At 41.0% G+C, this 16,936-nt stretch overlaps 2 protein-coding genes across 7 annotated transcripts in view; one reads left to right on the top strand and one right to left on the bottom strand.

Moving 5' to 3' along the window:
• The window catches only part of TMEM266 (transmembrane protein 266), an 89,272-nt gene extending 76,588 nt beyond the window's left edge, over positions 1-12,684 (bottom strand). Inside the window, exon 1 of the mRNA XM_076348446.1 lies at positions 12,609-12,684. The gene's annotated coding sequence lies outside the window, so the exon portion shown is untranslated. The remainder of the gene's footprint in view (positions 1-12,608) is intronic.
• NRG4 (neuregulin 4) overlaps positions 1-16,936 on the top strand; it is a 52,409-nt gene that overhangs the window by 12,738 nt on the left and 22,735 nt on the right. The window contains exons 2-3 of one of the 6 annotated variants that reach the window (XM_076348451.1): positions 13,220-13,363; positions 14,725-14,788. The gene's annotated coding sequence lies outside the window, so the exon portion shown is untranslated. Of the gene's footprint in view, positions 1-12,681; positions 12,782-12,949; positions 12,985-13,011; positions 13,049-13,219; positions 13,364-14,720; positions 14,789-16,936 lie in introns of those variants that run through there. The other 5 variants (XM_076348450.1, XM_076348455.1, XM_076348454.1 and 2 more) reach the window with 5 other exon arrangements.

The following is a 16,936-nucleotide window of genomic DNA, read 5'->3' as shown; positions in this document are numbered from 1 at the left end:
TGCTGCAGCTGGACTTTGATACTAGTTGCCAGGCTGCCTAGTTTAAAGCTAACTCAGGTATAGCTGTACAAACTGCAGTCTGCAATGCAGCAGCAAATTAACTATTTAACTCAAACCAAAATCCTTTTTCCCTACCTACTGAAAAACAGCAGTTGACAAACTATGGATTTGGCATTCTTTCACACGCAGTAAGATTTGCTGCAAGTATCTAAAAATATACTTCATGGCTGGCAGCCCAAGGAACTGATCAATAAAAGTTCAAGAGGTGTATTTAACAGTCCAGATGTTCTCAAACTATGCTCCATCGACAACTTAGAGATGACTGGTCACGTTATGCTGACTTTTCTCCCCTTTGCTGTACCAGTTTGTGTCCAAAAGATGAAAAGTACATCTACAATTCTTAAAATATTTCTCCTTAAATGTTTTCTCCTTTTGCTACAGTTATAGCATAAAAATATCATGGCAAATCAATGGGCTGAGAGGTTGTACCAGAGACAACTCGCTATAAAGTATGAATCAAACTTTAACCTCTGCAGCGGGATGACCTTAATGAGAACTCTGAAGGCACGAAAATTACAGGATCCACATGTACATACATACACTCTAGATAATGACAAAAATTCCACAAGGCAAACACACTTTTCCTAACCTGACTTACGCACTTTTTCAGTGGATATGGTGTCAAAACTTATGCAAAACCGGGGAAAAGCAAGAGATCTTACTTGCTTATTCAAGGAAAAACCTGGTAGGATTTTCTAGGCAAATGGACTGTAACAGTGAACAGTGTTACTAGATCTTAACTTATTAAATACTCATGCCTGAAAGATTTCCGCCAACACTTCAGTTATAAATGATTATAAAAATGCAAAACTATACCTTGGGGAAAAGATGAGGACTAGTTTAAACATGCCTTTATCCATGCACTAAAACAAACACAAAACTGTATCAAAACTGACAAAAACCTAAGCTTGAATACAACACTGTCATACCCCTTGTATAGGTGATACACATACTCTAGCTACAGACATATCCAAATGAAAAGATGAAGATCTGTGTGTTAAATTAACAATTAGCAACTTGAAAGCCACCAACACCAAACACCATGATAAGCGAGAAGGGGAGCAGCTAGGTGCAGCGTGTAGGTTCAGTAGCTGTTGCTACATATATCTCTCCTTGCTCACATCACAAGAATCCTTATTGTTCAGTCCTTTGGGGGTGAAAGGAAGAGAATGCTTAGCCTGATATGAGGAAAGTCATTAGAAATTAAGTACCATGTAGCTTCATCGCCCATAGCAGAGAAGTGAAAACCAGGTCATGTACGGCACCTTGATATATCATTTTTTATTTTGATCTTGGCTTGCAAGTCCTTTCTTTCTCCTTCCCTTGCAAAGGCACATACTTAGGAACACAAATCTGTAAGCATCCCCAGAGCAGCCTCTGAGGCTGTTTTGCTGCATTTCCCAGAAAGCAGCCTTAATTTTGCCAAGTCAAAAGAATCACCGATCCATCATCTTTGCTACATGTTATAAAGCACGGAGGACTAAAGCAAAGTTCAGACGTTCAATGTTTTTCCTCAGAAAAGTGCCCCACTTCAGTCTGCTCCATCTTTCCTTCCCTAAACAGAAGAACTTTTGCCCTTGGTTTCACATCTCTGCTCCGGTCACAGGGCTGCTTGATGGTAGCAGAACATGCATTACATTCTGGTTTTGGTTTTTTTTTTTTTCAATCCTAAATAATCCAGACAAACTCCCTGCTCTTACTATAACACTGGCATGCATTTGGATTTTTCCTTGAACACCAACAATTCAAACTCTTGCCCATCATTTCACTTCATTTTCAAGTAACCATTTTTAATGTAAGCCACAGCATTCTATCTGTGGACTCAATTTCTGGAGTGATCAAGAATTTGTTTTCACCCAGAGGTGCATGCCTTCACGGCACAGGTCAACAGCTTCATGCACAGACCACTACACTAGCTTTTCAGACAATATTCTGCTAGCAGACTCCTTTACAGACATGCTACCAAATCAGCTCAACTCATACCTATTGCTGTGGCTAAATACGGGGTTCAGGTGAGAAGTGGGGAAGCGGTTTCCTTAGTTCACCACCAGTTTTGTTGTCTGAAGGATTACTGAGATCATGGACACTGCCTTCTTTGTCCCTATTTTTCACATGTCTTTTGGCAGCTACATACAGCAAGACAGATTCCTTTATGTATGATAAATGCTACAATCACTGCCATCTCCTTAGGGAAGGCAAAGAATGCTGATCACAGCTCAAATGGGTATATAGCTCATACTGAAAATACAACTTCTCTGCTGCAAGGGAGACTGATCTTCTGCAGGCTAAACAGTCACAGATATAGAACGTGTTTTGATTAACTGAGCATGCTGCACTTGATACAATAAAACCATTACTTTGCATGGGTTTGATCACTTTTGTTGTCCTTTAAGGCAATGATTGTATTACCATATTGCTTTTCTTTCAAACTTCAGCTTGGGAAAAGAAAGTAAGATGCTTGTCTTAAGCAGGATGAAATCTAGAGGAAAAAGATCCGTTCATCATCACCTGCTCCCCAGCCATTCTAAAACAGAGTACTGAAGCAATTGGGGATTTTACCAAGCTGATAGTTACCTCCAAGCATGAGCTTACACAAGCAAGTGCCCAGAGGAACCTGCAAACTTACCTTAGATTATACTCTGACATACTTGCAAAAACTATCAGCTATTGACACTGCTGTCAATAATTTCCTATTCCACCTTGGAATCTAAAAGCATTAAAAAGCCTAAGTAATTATTCATAAGGTAGAAATACTTTCTCTTCTATAGATAAGTAAAATAAGGTACAGCGTGTGCCATTTCTCCTGTAACTCCTACTTGCGTGTCTTAATCGTACACTTGTTCTCCTTCACTATTTACTTTCCTCCCTTTCTGCCCTCAAGCAGTTTGGGAAGCTTCTAAACTGTTTTGTTCTTCAGGGCTTTTTTTTTTGTTTTTTAATAGTCTGTATGGTCCTAAGTGTTGCTGCAGACAAACACCCATACAAAATTAAATTCAGTAAACCAAAAAATCTTAGACACTTGCAGAACTGCTGGTAGCATACAGTAAGTAGAAGTGTGACATGCACTGTAGAATAGGCAGTCTTTGCTGTTGTAAAAGCTTTTACTGCACTCTGTTCCATTTAGTTCTTATATCAGCTGGATAACGGATGATTTAAAATACAAATATTCTATATCATATACTTCAAACCTAGGCTCTGAATGCAAACAGTGCCATTATCTGCTTAACAAAGACCAATTATTCAATGAATAATCAAGCTACTGTGCAAGTTCTGAATGCCTATGTTATTTCATAATATGGTGTCTTCTGACCTAGACAGAGCTGCCTACAGCATATAATTAAAGGTTTCAGATACATTATGTTCTTCTCCTGCCAAATGCTGTTCATGCAGTATGCTTTATATACCCAGTGAAACTAATAGAAAAACAGTCTATTTCAGACTGAAGTGCTTTGTTAAACCATTTAAACAAAACCAGTGTACAGCCTCAAGTTCAGATGCCCTTCTAGGGAAGCAAAGTACCGCCACCACCTGTTTTTCCTCCAATACCAAAATCTCCATTCTATAATTTAATATTTTGAACACTGGCTTTCCCTTTTTCTACCTTCATTCTATGATAAAACACTCTGCATTGCTTTATGATAGCATCATAATTAAGTATTTCATTACATTAGACATTACCTGGAGAGAAAGCTCCCATACCACACAGCCAACAACAAAGAGTGAATATGTTTTAAAGTGATTTTTAAAGCCTGTGAAATACACAGGCACTAGGGCATGAAAGTCCTCCCTCTCTTGACAAAATGAACTGTGCAAGCCCGTATTTCCCAGTCAGTTTGTCCCATGTACCTTAATCCTTATTTGAAGGCATGAAGCAGAAGAAAGCTCACTTCACATGTTCACTCAGTCTATGAAATCTCTCCACCAAGGCATCCTGTGAAAGTGCTAGTTAACAGCATTTTTAGAAGAGGATGTGGATCATTTCTCACTAGATGATATACTTACTTCATTTAACCCAGCAAATATCAATCCAATACTAGCTAATGCCAGTCACCTAGTCATTCCGAGAACTGGCCGCGTTTCCAAATGTGTCAAACAAATAACCAATTAGTCTTTGTTTGCTAGTTCACTGTATCCAGTGCTTTCACGTTCAGGCCTTGGCAGTCTACCAGCTACTTTGACTGCAGTCCCTTCCCTTCCCCCCCAAAAAGAGAAATCATCTTAGACTGAAAGAAGTTCTTCAAAAGCAACAAGCCTAACTAATCTTCAGACTGAAACAGTGCATTCAGATTGGGTGCAACATCCAGTCGCTAAAGGAAAAAGGACCAAGTTTCTTTCCATAGCTCCCAAATTTCAGAAGAGTGTAAGGGAGTTGCTGACGAGCATTTTTAATCAAAAGAGAATGTAATTAATAAAAACAAAAAATACCCTTACAACTGGACAGTATGTGGCTCAAAATCCAAAGGGTTGTCAGAGTCCCTGAGCTCCTATTCCTCCAGCTGTTGAGGGAATCCTTTGCCTAGCACTCCAGGCCTTCCCAGCATTTCAAAGAATACCTTCATTTACACATCAAAAATCCTCTACTTTCTGGCAGGATATGAAGCCTGGGTACCAGCCTAAAAGCAGCACTTCAGGATAACTGTTACAGTCTCTTGCTTAGCTAGAACCATGTTATTTTACCTGCACAACAATTACTTTTTCTACAGCAGAATACTAGATGCAAGAAAATGGTCAGTATCTTTAGTATCTTTAACTACATCTAAACTTTTCCTAATGTTAGTCTCAAGAGTCACTACGGTGACCTGATCCTGACTTCTAAGACCATAGAGAAACTGCCTTATCGGTTATTTCTGCCTCACAAGCAGCAGACTACCGAAGGAATTCTTCCTCATTTTCACATTAGAAGACAATAGCATGGAGCCAAGTTTGGCAAAAATACCCATGAATCTGAGCATGTCACAGTTACATCCATCACAGATTTATCCTTCAACACTCCAGAATATTTAAATAATATATTTCAAAAGACTTCAATACAAGTCATACAACACCGTGCATTTAAAAAAAAAACTCAACCACTACACACTAGTCTCTGAAGTTCTCTGATTTGGGTGCTAAAAGCAAACCTTTGGGTTTTTCTGAGACTTTGTGTTTGGTTCCCCCCCCCCCCCTTTTGCATTGGGAAAAAAAATCCACAGAACACAAATCTTTCAACATTTCACATAAGAATCAGCTCCATCCAAAGTACTGCAAGATGCAGCTCAGCAGTGATTTAACAGACCCTACCATTCAGACAGCAGAGCCGGCTGTCCTCAGGGATACTACTACTACAGATATTCAGCTATAGATCACCAATAGATAGGCCGCAGCTGTCATGAGACTGTCATAGAAGCCATTAAATATTTCCTTCTCCCAAAAACTACTTGGTATTCCCACTGTCAGCCTGGTTTCACAGCTGTGTACTGAGGGTTGGATTTCCATTTTAAAATACTTTGAAGATACACTAACGCACAGAATATCTGTTCAAAAACAGTTCATTCAGAGTAAGTCTCAAACTCAGGTTTCCTTGGAAAACTTACAATGAACTTTTCTCATTGCCTGTTTCAGTACAGGACAAAAGCTTTCTAGAAAGCAATCTACAGCCTTTAAATTGACTCTTGCACGAAAAAAGGCAAAAAATCCTAATGCTGTGTTAAAAACTTGACTGTGCTTCTGTTGAAAACACAACAAAAACTTTAAAGAATGCAGTGAACAAACTCTAGCCACTCTCCTCCCCAAAGCCAAAACTATTCTTACCAGTCCACAAGCACTTTCATATCACCGTGGGGTCACTGCAGCACTGTCCTACATAATAAATACGCATGTAACAATCAGAAGCGAGGATCCCTGATCTAAACAGCAAGAAAGATTGTTTCAGATAAATTAACAAAGATTCTTAAAAGTGTCGCACTTAATCACTTTAAAAAAAAGAAGCTACTACTGAACAATGAATTTAGTATCTGCTATGCATTTAAAGAGACTACATTACAAGCTTGTGCTAGGATGCAAAAATGTCAACAGAATTTTTAATGACATATATATACAGTATTACCTATATAACTAAGGTTTTCCTAAGCATCTATCACCATTCACAATGTTCTCATTAAAAATGTATTTAGCTTGCAAATCCTCTGGGACAAGACTTGTCTTTTATCTGTACTTGAATGGTCTATAGCACAATGAGGGTCCCAGTCTTTTATGCTAATCCTATTAGCATAGGGTCCCAGTCCCTATGCTAATACTAGCATAGCACAAGTATTTTTTTCATGTAGAAGATTGAAAATATTCAGAAAGCACCCTTTGTGTTCGCTCTGTGTTTAATTCCCATTTAGAGTTCAGAATAAACACTTCAGCTGTCATTCTATTAACAGTTTTACCTACATAAGAAATTCAGGATGGGGCCAAATTTGCCTTCATAATGATTTCACAGTAAGTGGCAACCAGATGGACAGCACACTGCCATATGCTCCCCTTTGCTGAAAGGTGGAAAAGTGAGCAAATATGAATCAAAGAAAAAAAGGAAGGAGAGTGGGGAGACAAATATCTCTGCAGTATGCCCATTAATTCATGCACACACCCTTTCCTACCAGAAGCATACACAAACTTCTGTTCCTTGTACCTTAGGATCTGAATTGCAAGGAAGCAATGCCAACGATTAGGGGGCAGCTAGGGAACAGCTGTTGTCTCCAGCATAATCCTTGCTAGGCAGGTACATATCTGTGCTACATCCAACAGTGCTGCATTCCTAAGAGCCATTGTACAAGCCTGGGGAAAAGAACCAGCATCACCATGGCCCTAATAAAGTCAAGGGAAGGGAACAAAGACATCACTCCATAGGGTCAGCCACTCTGGAAGCTGACACTTTTTCCAACTAGCACCAAGAGCTGAGAGGCTCAGAAGCTGTGCCTGCTCTGCAGCCTCCTCTGAATTTCTTTTTGCCCAGAGATAATGTGTCAAAATTTTTTAAGTAAACCTTGATGCTACCCAAGTCTTGCGTTGCTCTTTCAGTTGGAGCAGACAATCTGGCCATATTATAATGTCTCCAAGGAGTACCTGCCCTTTTGAGCTAGTCCTAAAAATAACACCTTTCAAAGTTAAGCATATCTATTTAATTACACTGCTGCTCCCTGCTCAGAAAGTCCTTCTTCTTAAGACCAAACAGAAAAAAAGAGCATTCAGATTTCTGGAGGTGGCAGCTGGTAACAGAAGAAAAACAGTAAATACGTGCAAGAAAAGTCTCTGATGTTGCTTTTTTTTTTTTTGAGACATGCAAGTTAACACATGAACCTTGACCTATATCTCACTTTCCTGTTAAAAAGTTGTTTTCAAAGCTGTCTAATTTTATCATTCCAGATAAGACTGTAATTATTTACTAGATGTGGGTTGTAAAATCCAGGCAGCTATTAAATACAGAGAAAAATTATGAACTGCTTGCTAGCTGAGACACACCACATGCCTCATGTTTACATCCTGGATGTTTGTTAACTTTAATTATTACAGACAGAGGCTCTTTAGTTCACTTTAAGAGCAGCTTTCTTTAAATTTGTACCATCAGCTAAACTGACTGGTAGTCCAAATGGTGTACTTTTCTATAAGAAATTATTTAACAGACTTGAACAAAAGTATTTAAGGCAAAATACTAAAATAATTCAACAGCAAGAGTCTCACCAACCTCAATAAAATTTGTATTTTGCTATTTTTATATATGAATTTTCATTTTCTATTAGTGGAAAAAGCTGGTAGGCACACTTAAATATCAGACATGTAACACTTTCCGCTACAAAGACTTTTGCAACTTTTTTGAGAAGCTCTGACACTTGCCTCATTTGCAGGCAGCCTTTGAAGTTCCCTGGAATAGCAGAGATGCTCTTTGTCTCACGGCAATCCATTCAAGTTAAACTGAACTGTTTTCCTGTGCCTGCTTGCTTTTTTTAATCAAGTATTTCGTGGCCTCTCAAAAAGAAAAAATCAAACAGACATGAACTCCATGTACACAATGGTTGGGCAGCTTGCACCTCTGACAGAACAGTGGCAGACAGTGTGCTATGGAGCACTTACAGGTTGCTGAAGCAAAAAAGCAGAGTGGCAGGACAGACAGCAGAAAGGAGGATGAAATGGGTCAGACTTTACGCAGTTTCCCTAGACAAAGCACAGACCCTGAAGGTTCTTCCTCATTCACAAAATAACAACCTTACCAAGTAAGGCAAGTACTTGAATTGGAAGTGACTACTGAAGGCTCAGATCCCACTTAGGGATTTGTTAAGGTCAACAAGGGAAATTTATACCTCCATATAATGTTGTTTTACAAAAAAACCTAAAAAACACAATACTAAGAGGTTCCATGTTAGAAACTAATTTGCAAGAAGGTTATTTGGATTGAAAGTTAAGCTCTTGAAAATTAGGAAGCATCATATTTAAAACAGCATATGACTTAAGCTCCATTTGCATTAATCCTCTTTTTAACTGTTAAGATCATATACCATTTTTCCTGCAAATCATTGGCTCATTCAGTGAACAGGGTGGCTCACAATATCGAACTACATCTGCGCAGCCATAAATCAGCCATTTTTCCGACTTACAGGTCTGACTTTGCAACCAAAATATTTGAACATATATTTTTAAATGTACTTTCATTTGTGTGTAATGCTATAGGTGCACATGGTGCTTTACATGATGCAAGGAAAGATACAGTAATTGCCACAAAAAATCTTACAGTTGAAATATCAAAGCAACACTGAACCCTAGACAAGATAAAATGAAAGCGAGACAGAGGGAGAACCTCTTTATACTGCAAATATTAGGATTTTGAATAAAGCAAGAAATAAGCCAACATTGCATTTTATAATGCTTAGTTAATGACAAAAGTATCATTAGAAAACCTCCACTGCTACTTGAGTTTACAAAAAGGTCTGTCTTTCACTATACTCATGCAAAACCAGAAATTTCAACAGGGTTACATGGATTTAACAAAGTTCATTGTGACCTTACAACTAAATTAAGAATTAAACCCTAATACATCACTCCTGTCAAGCCAAATCCTAAGCCCAGCAAATAGGTGGACTGAAATATGACAGAAAGACTGAAGTACACCTTCTGCCGCCTTTCACCCAGCCTCTGCCCCCACTGCACCATCTGAGAATTTGGTGGAAAAAAGCTTTCAATTCACCTTGGGCAGGAGCCTCTAGAGCCAAAGAATATACAACTGCCAAGTTCTACCCCACAGTGACAACAAACCAACATTTATTATTTTTCTCTTGAAGATGGAATTTCACCAAATATGCTCATGTCCACCTACACTACAAAAATACTCCTAAAAGTATTGACAGAGTTTGGAATTTTTTTCAAGTCAAAAAAACGCAAGCTCCCCATTTTCCAACACTGCAGATTCCAGACTTGCCCCTCATATTATTAAACCTAACAAGCATGTGGCAAATGAGTTTCAACAGCACACAGCATCAGGCTAGAACCAGCGAGGAGAGGAAACGGAGGAATCAAATCACGGTCTTCCTCTCACATACCAACTAGCAATGAAGATTCTGCAAATAGCACTTAGCTGACACTTTTGATGATAACACATGAGGCAGAGAGGACTCCAGCTCACTCTCCTATGTCAATATTGGTTCTGCAGTGTTCGTAAGGATAAAGTGTTTTGCCTGTTAAGTAATCCCATTGTCCAGGAAGCAAATGAGTTGAGCACCACTATACCGACGTAACACCCCATTTGTTGCTCTTACAGAGTATGCAGACAGTTTTATACTACATAACACTATTCAGTTAATTGTTGTTCTATTGCCAGGTAATGCAACTAATTTAAATGAATACCAATGATACATTATAGGTAAATTTTAGTCATATCAGGATCTCATAGGGCAATGCAGTTTCTCCTCCTAATTTGGATGTAATCACATGTAATGACACTGAAACCATGCTCTTGAGGTTTTGCTAGTTCTGTCCCTCTGTGCTAAAAGTAATCTGTGATGCAATATTACTGCAGAGTCAGAAACTGCAGTGTATAGACCATCAGAGACGAAATAGCAAGCTGCCAGGTAGCCAGGTTTCAGGGAGTCACCACTGAACCCAAGTTGGAGTAATAGCACAACAGTACCTGGGGCTAGAAGAGGGGAAGTATAATTAGCTGTATGCATCTTTTACAGGGCACCTTCAGAATTGTAATCATGCATACACTTAACTAACCTCTGGGAACAGACACAGTGATAGGGAAAACAGCTACACTGTGCATTATGTTCTGCATTTATGCTGTCAGTCACAATCTGAAAATACTTCAGCTGAGTAGCAGGCTTGCACTAGTACTTGCACTGCAAGCATACATAGCTCACATCTTAATTTTCTTACTGACCTTTTCATAAGCTGGTTGCAGTTAAGATCTTCATCTCACCTACTACTCCAGTTCTGAAGCTAGAATAGCTGATGCGTACTCCTGCTGCATGTTCTCTTTGCCCACTGCTGTCTTTAGCATAGATACTACCTGCTAACCACATCTAACTTTTTGTACAACTTATACCTCTTTGCACCCTTCAGGCAAAAACCCCACCTTGCACTAAACAGAGGAAAGTCAATTTTGCAATCCAATGCGTAACATCAAGACAGAACTGCAAGACTTCACTTTGTTCAGAAACATACAGGAATGAGTATGCGTACACATTGCTTCAGGAATGGGGGCTCTTTACTCAATACAGTCACTTCGCTGACTGTAAGCATGCTCTTCACAGTATTTAGGAACCATAACACGTTTGAAGCAGTGCATACTTGCTTCTTATTCCGCATCCTCTGTAAATGAGAAGTATTCCTTCCCTTCTGCGCACAGAGTATACTGCCTCACAATACAGATATTGTTCAGAAGATCAAGTAACAGCTTTTCCCATACAAGATAAATTGCTGCATGTTAATCACAATATCTTGTTGCAAAGCACTTATATGCTACTATTGTACGGTCTACTTTATAATACTCCCCTAATACGACCATGCTATTAACAACGCTTTTAAAAGGGTCCTGCAGGAACTTGCGGCATCTTCACAGGAACTACCAGAAAACTGTTAAGTATCAATATCATCTCACTTGATCCATGTTCAGGTAATAATGTTTTACAGCACACTAAAAACATACAGGTAGCTTACCCTTCTTTGTTTGTGCAAATTCCAGTAATAAGTCTTGCAAAAAAACTAGGAATCCTGACAGTTGCATCACAAAACAGCAATTTCTGACTCTGTGTGCCTACAACATGACAGGTGCCCTGTGTTCAGACAAATGAGGCTTCTCTGCTGATCGCATTCACAGCTGTAAATATCCCTACATCATTACTCATTTTACTCCTATTATATATACAATCTTTTGCAGCTGTTACAGTGGTGTCAGGTGCACACTCTATCTAACATAGAGGTTGATAGGTTGGTTTGCTCTCAAACCCACATGTAAGAACCAAGAAATTCTGCTGGAGACACATCTAGCAGATCCTTTTCCGGACTTCAGCATACTAACAAACTTAGAAACCACACGTGTTCGTGTACTATCTTCCTTAAGTAAAGTTACTGCAACATGTTACCCTGTTATAGCACAAATCCTCACAGTTTACAGATTTCACCCCTACAGAAGTAACAAAAAAGGCCTATTAAGTTTATTACGTTTTTACGGGAAGCAAACCAAAAATTCCCTGGCTAAGAGCAGTCTAAATGGATTTCAACTTCAAAAAAGAAACTACTGTTCCTTTTCTTGTTGTGGCAAGAAATGATGCTAGCCTAGGACAGAAGGTTTCCAAAAAGAGCTGCAGCATCTTATAGATTTATAGCACTCAGTGAAGAAATCGTTCAAGCGGCCGTATCGCAGGGGTATTACACGTTAGGTGGGTTTTCACACCAAGAGAGAATAAAAGCGACTTTTACGCTGAGGCGTTATTTGGGTTATTTGTATTCGGGAACCGCACGCCAGAAGTTGGCAGCCTGCACCCGTCCTGAGGCGCAGGATCCGTAGGGGGTCCGGCTGTGGGGGACGCCGCCGAGAAGCGGGGGCGCAGGGCTGCGGGGCGGGGGGCGCCCGCCGGCTCCCACAGCCCCCCGCCCCTGAGGGAGTCACGCCGCACCGGCGCGCGCCAACGCGGCCGCGGGCCCCGCACCACAGGCGGACACGGCCTGAAGACATTCCCCCCCCCCGGCCCGCCCCGCTCCGCCCGCAGCCTGACTGACCCCGCGGGAAGGTGCTGCGGCCCCGCCACCCCCCGCCGCAGGCCGGCCCGCGGCTGGCCGCCCTAAGATCCCCCCCCGGCCCCGCCGCCGGGAAGTTGGCGGGAGGCGGCGCCCGCCGCCAAACTTTCTCCGCCGCAGAGGGGTTCCCCGCGCCCCGTCCGCCAGCGCGGCCCCGCCAGCTCGGCGCCGGGACCCCGCCGGGCCGCCCCGCCCGCCGCCGGGGGCGGCCCGCCGCGGCGGCAGGGCGTACGGCGGCACCGGGAGGCGGAGGGGGGTCCCCAGCGCCGCGCACGGCCGCGCCGGGGCACGGCACGTACCTGCTGCCCGCGACGCCGGCACCCGCGCAGCCCCGCTCCGCCAACGGTCCGGCGCGCGCCTCGCGCGGAACCGGCAGCGGCGAGGGGAGGGGGAGGGGGAATGCCTGCGCGCGAGCCCGCGCGCGCCCTCCCTTCCTCCCGGGTCGCCTAGGAAACAACGGGCCGTCGCTCAGGTCGGTGAGCGGGAGGGAAGGGGGGGGAGGCGGTTTAAAGGGGGCGCGCGCGCGTGCTCGCCCCGCGTCACGTGGGCGCCGCCGACCCAATAGTGGCGGCGAACGGCGGGCGCTGTAGTACTACGGGCTGGGGAAGGTGAGGCGCGAGAGGGCGGGGCGGGGCGGGGCGGCTCCCCCGCCACAGCCACCGCCCCCTTCCCCCGGTAGGTCCCCTCGCGGCACGAGCCGCCGCGTCGCGACCGCCGACCCTCGGGACAGGGCGGGCAGGTGGGAGCCCCAGTGTGATGAGGGGGCCCCGGTGTGAGGGGCCGCGGCAGCCCGGGGGCGGCGGGGGCTGGCTTCTGTCGGGGCGGCCGCCGCGTGAGGCGCAGCGGGGTTTTGACAGCGTTATTCTTAAAGTTCTGCCTCTTCTTTGTGTGTGTTGTTTTGCTTTTATAGACACCAGGATTACATAACTGCCTACGGAGAGAGCAGCTGCAAGATTACACGATGCAGATTAGAGATTACGTTGATTCAGCAGATTGTCCCGTGCATGTCTGAGAAAGATTACACCAGCAGAGTTAAGAATACCCATTTGCTGTGGTAAGCTGTGGTTTAAGTAGAACAAATTAACTCAATACAAAATTAAATGCAAAAAAAGGAAGTAAAAAAAAAAAACCCAAGGTTAAGAACGTGCTTTAAATGGACAGAATTTAAAAAAAAAGAGATTGAAATTCAAGTTTTAACAGTTCTCTCATATGCTGAGCTGCTGTGGCAGCTGGCGTTGGCAGCAATCGGTTATTACTGTCTGGATGATGTTTAGCTTAAAAAAAATCAAAATCAGTATTATGAAGACTAGTTACATTAGCTTCCTGATGACTGACTACCTTGGAAAAGTAAATATCTAAACTCTTATGATAGATATTTTTTAGTATCTCAAAATTATTTAAGTGATACTGGTCTATTTTATTAAATGTCCATGTGCTAAACTGTCTCCTTGTATGCCAGTTCGTAATATGGATTTTTTGAGTTCTGATTTTTGAATCTGAGATTACTGACATTTGAGAGCTGACATTCTGATGGACACTATATCTACCACTGAGATACGAATAAAAATTAATCACTCAGTGAGAACCTTTAAGTTGTATTACATTTCAGTTGATTTCTTAGAGAGTTTAGGGATGAAACTTGGGAGCGAAAGTGCCATAGAAGAAATCAGTAAACACACAGAATGAAAGAATAGTGTTGTGGGGGGGTTTTTTCCAAGCTTGATAGTGGTTTTTTTAATGCAAATGTCTTCTAAAATTTATTAACCCCACACACACATAAGCACACAGAAGCTTGAGACTGGAATCTCTATCTCAAAATTACAAATATGTAGTATGACTACAAGCAGATACATTTGACAGAAGCCTCAACTGAAATGCAGCTTTGCCAGCTTCTGTAGGAATATCTCATACAGTAGAACTGGGGTTTTAGATAGGAATTTGCAGTTGGTTGCAAACTACTTAGGAAATTTTAGGAATGGAAAGTTTTCCCTTAAATTTACCGTAATGTCTCAAATTGTGATTTCAACCTCATGACAACAGTTTTACTAGCTGTTTTAGTATATAATTAATCCTAGACATACTAGAGTGGGTAAAATCAAAATGTAAACCTAAAGTTTTTCTGTAGGCATTCCTAAGACAAGAGGACTCAGTCATTTGTTGTCATTTCAGAAAACTGCAATAGAAAGAATTTTGAACAACTGTATTCAAAAAATTCACCTGTCAATCACAAGCATGTTGAGACTTGTGAGCTATTTGGCATCTGTCTTCGCTTCTGTCTTTTGTTAAGTGTGGCTATCCCATCTTAAAAGAAACTTTCAGTGTATACATTTGAGTAACACATTGTCCTTACACAAATTTGTTGTAATACCTCATCTTGAATTCTTCCTTATTGAGATCTCCATTTGTTTCAGGCAGTTTGGTGGATTTTTTCTGACGCCTGATGATTTTCTGTGCTAAAATCAGTTATGAGCTTCATATGGTAAGGGTATTAGAAGTTATCACCTAGATAACAAAATAAACAGACTCCTTTTAACAAGACTTCAGGACAGTTCCTGGCTCTTGGAGAAAATAAGAGGTGCAGACTACTAACTGCTTGATAGATATCAAGGACACATCTCAGAAGGAAATTTATGTTTAATTAGCCTACTAAGCAGATAGTGCAATTTTTTAAATTTTTTCCCTTCAGTGTTTTCACAACACAAATATTTGAGCTCAGTATTGGGGCAGAATGAGATTTCACCTCTTTTGGATTTTAAAAAAGAATACATAATGCAGTAAAATCCCATTCTTGAAGACAGCTCTAAGGTGCAACTTAATCTAAATGAACAAACAATGTATATTTGAAATAGCCATGTGACTGAAATGATCTTTAATTTGGGAGGGAGTTTATATAGAGATTAATTTTAAGAACGTTTGGATAAAACAAAACCCAAATCATTATTCAGTGCTTTCTTTTTATCTGCCTGTGCTCATTAAGATTTCCAGTTACCATGTTTTGGGGATACTGCATCTCATGGATGCTTAGAACAGTTAGCCATTAAAAGTACACAAAAATAAGTGGCAATAAGGATTCTGTTTTAAGTATATGGGGAGTAAAGCACACAGGTTCATTTAAAGACAAATCTAATGAGTTCAGAAGACTTGTTCCAGCCAGCCTCCAGTATGGCCAGATATCAGCACATATTTTTGCTGAAGAGCTGAACCCATTGCAGTTTCGTGTCCGAGCGCTCAATTTGCCCAGAAATCCAATAGCAGTTCTCAAAAAAGAAAAAAACTTATTCTTTCCCCTAGTGTTTTAGTGCCCAAGAAGCACGAGAGTGTATGAATTTTCTTGCATGGCTCACTTCCATCTGTGGTTTCTCTGCTACAGAATAGGAACCCAGTATTTCCATCACATTTGCAGCGTTCAGCGCGACACACACATACGCATAGAGTTCATGCTTCATTCAGCAAAGTACTTGAACATGCTTTAACTTAGTGATTTAGGATATGGTTAACTCTAAAAATGTGATTTAAATCCTTTCCTAAACTGAAGCCCTTGTTAACGGATTCAGACTACGAAAATAAAGATACCCAGGACTTTCAAGTAATTGAAGAGGCTGAAATAGTATCAGTATGTATCAGTATACATAGGTGACCTAACTTTAATGTGTAAACTGTAATCTTTCAAAGAATGTATTGTTATTATTAACATCAGTTTAGATGACAAAGATGTGGGGAAAAGGGTAGAACTGATCTGAAGTTTTTTCAACAAGCTGGCACAGAGTGAAATAGGCTATATTTTAAATTTCAGATTAAAATACTCTAACTTGATGCACAAAGTAATCTTTCATGAACACCCAAGATGCATGCAAGATAAACATTTCAGCATTCGTGGAATTGGATTCTTAGTTTCTGTAAGCATAGGCTATAGCTGTGTCTTAAAAGAAGACACTGAGTTTGGAAAGTGCTAGGTAGATGCACAAATGATCTCTTGTGTTTCTAGTACTGGTTCAGTGCACAGATAGATGTAAGCAAGTTAGAATCTAGTTTAGCAACAATTTCTGCTATAGCATTTCATTTTCAATATATCAGCTTACTTTTTTAATTAGAGAGTCCAATTTATTCTTTTTAGGACACAGATACATACTTAAATTTCTGTTCAGAGTGCAACAAACACCCAAGAGAAAAACATTTACATGTAAATACATGACTACCTAATGATTTACTTTTCAGTCTTTAAAAAAAAGTCACAACTATGAATGCTGTCAGCAACACCTCTTTTGAAAGTGATCTTTAGACCCAAATTGTGATAGTTATCAGAACTTAAAGAATAGAATTATGCATACACACATACATCCTTTTGGATTGTTTAGGAAGTATTTTCACCCCCTTCCTTCGCCACCCCATTTCCTTGAATATGCAAGCAACAAAGTTTGCAAATAAACAGTTAGTAGTCCCATAGCCACCTTCAAACTGTCTTGTTCTCTGCAGTCAGCTTATAAACAGTTTGTAGTACATGTAACAATTAGTCCTAGTCCAAACAGCTGATGAGGTGCATAGCACATCCATTTAACACACTGATGCAGTAGCAAACTGTCAGCTTCTTCTAAGGAATTTTCTGCTGGATCATTGGATTTAAGCATCT

This window comes from Aptenodytes patagonicus, chromosome 10, assembly GCF_965638725.1.
Source record: "Aptenodytes patagonicus chromosome 10, bAptPat1.pri.cur, whole genome shotgun sequence".
Classification (NCBI taxonomy): Eukaryota; Metazoa; Chordata; class Aves; order Sphenisciformes; family Spheniscidae; genus Aptenodytes; species Aptenodytes patagonicus.
Note: the sequence above shows the minus strand (reverse complement) of the source record. Positions and strands in the feature narration are given on the sequence as shown.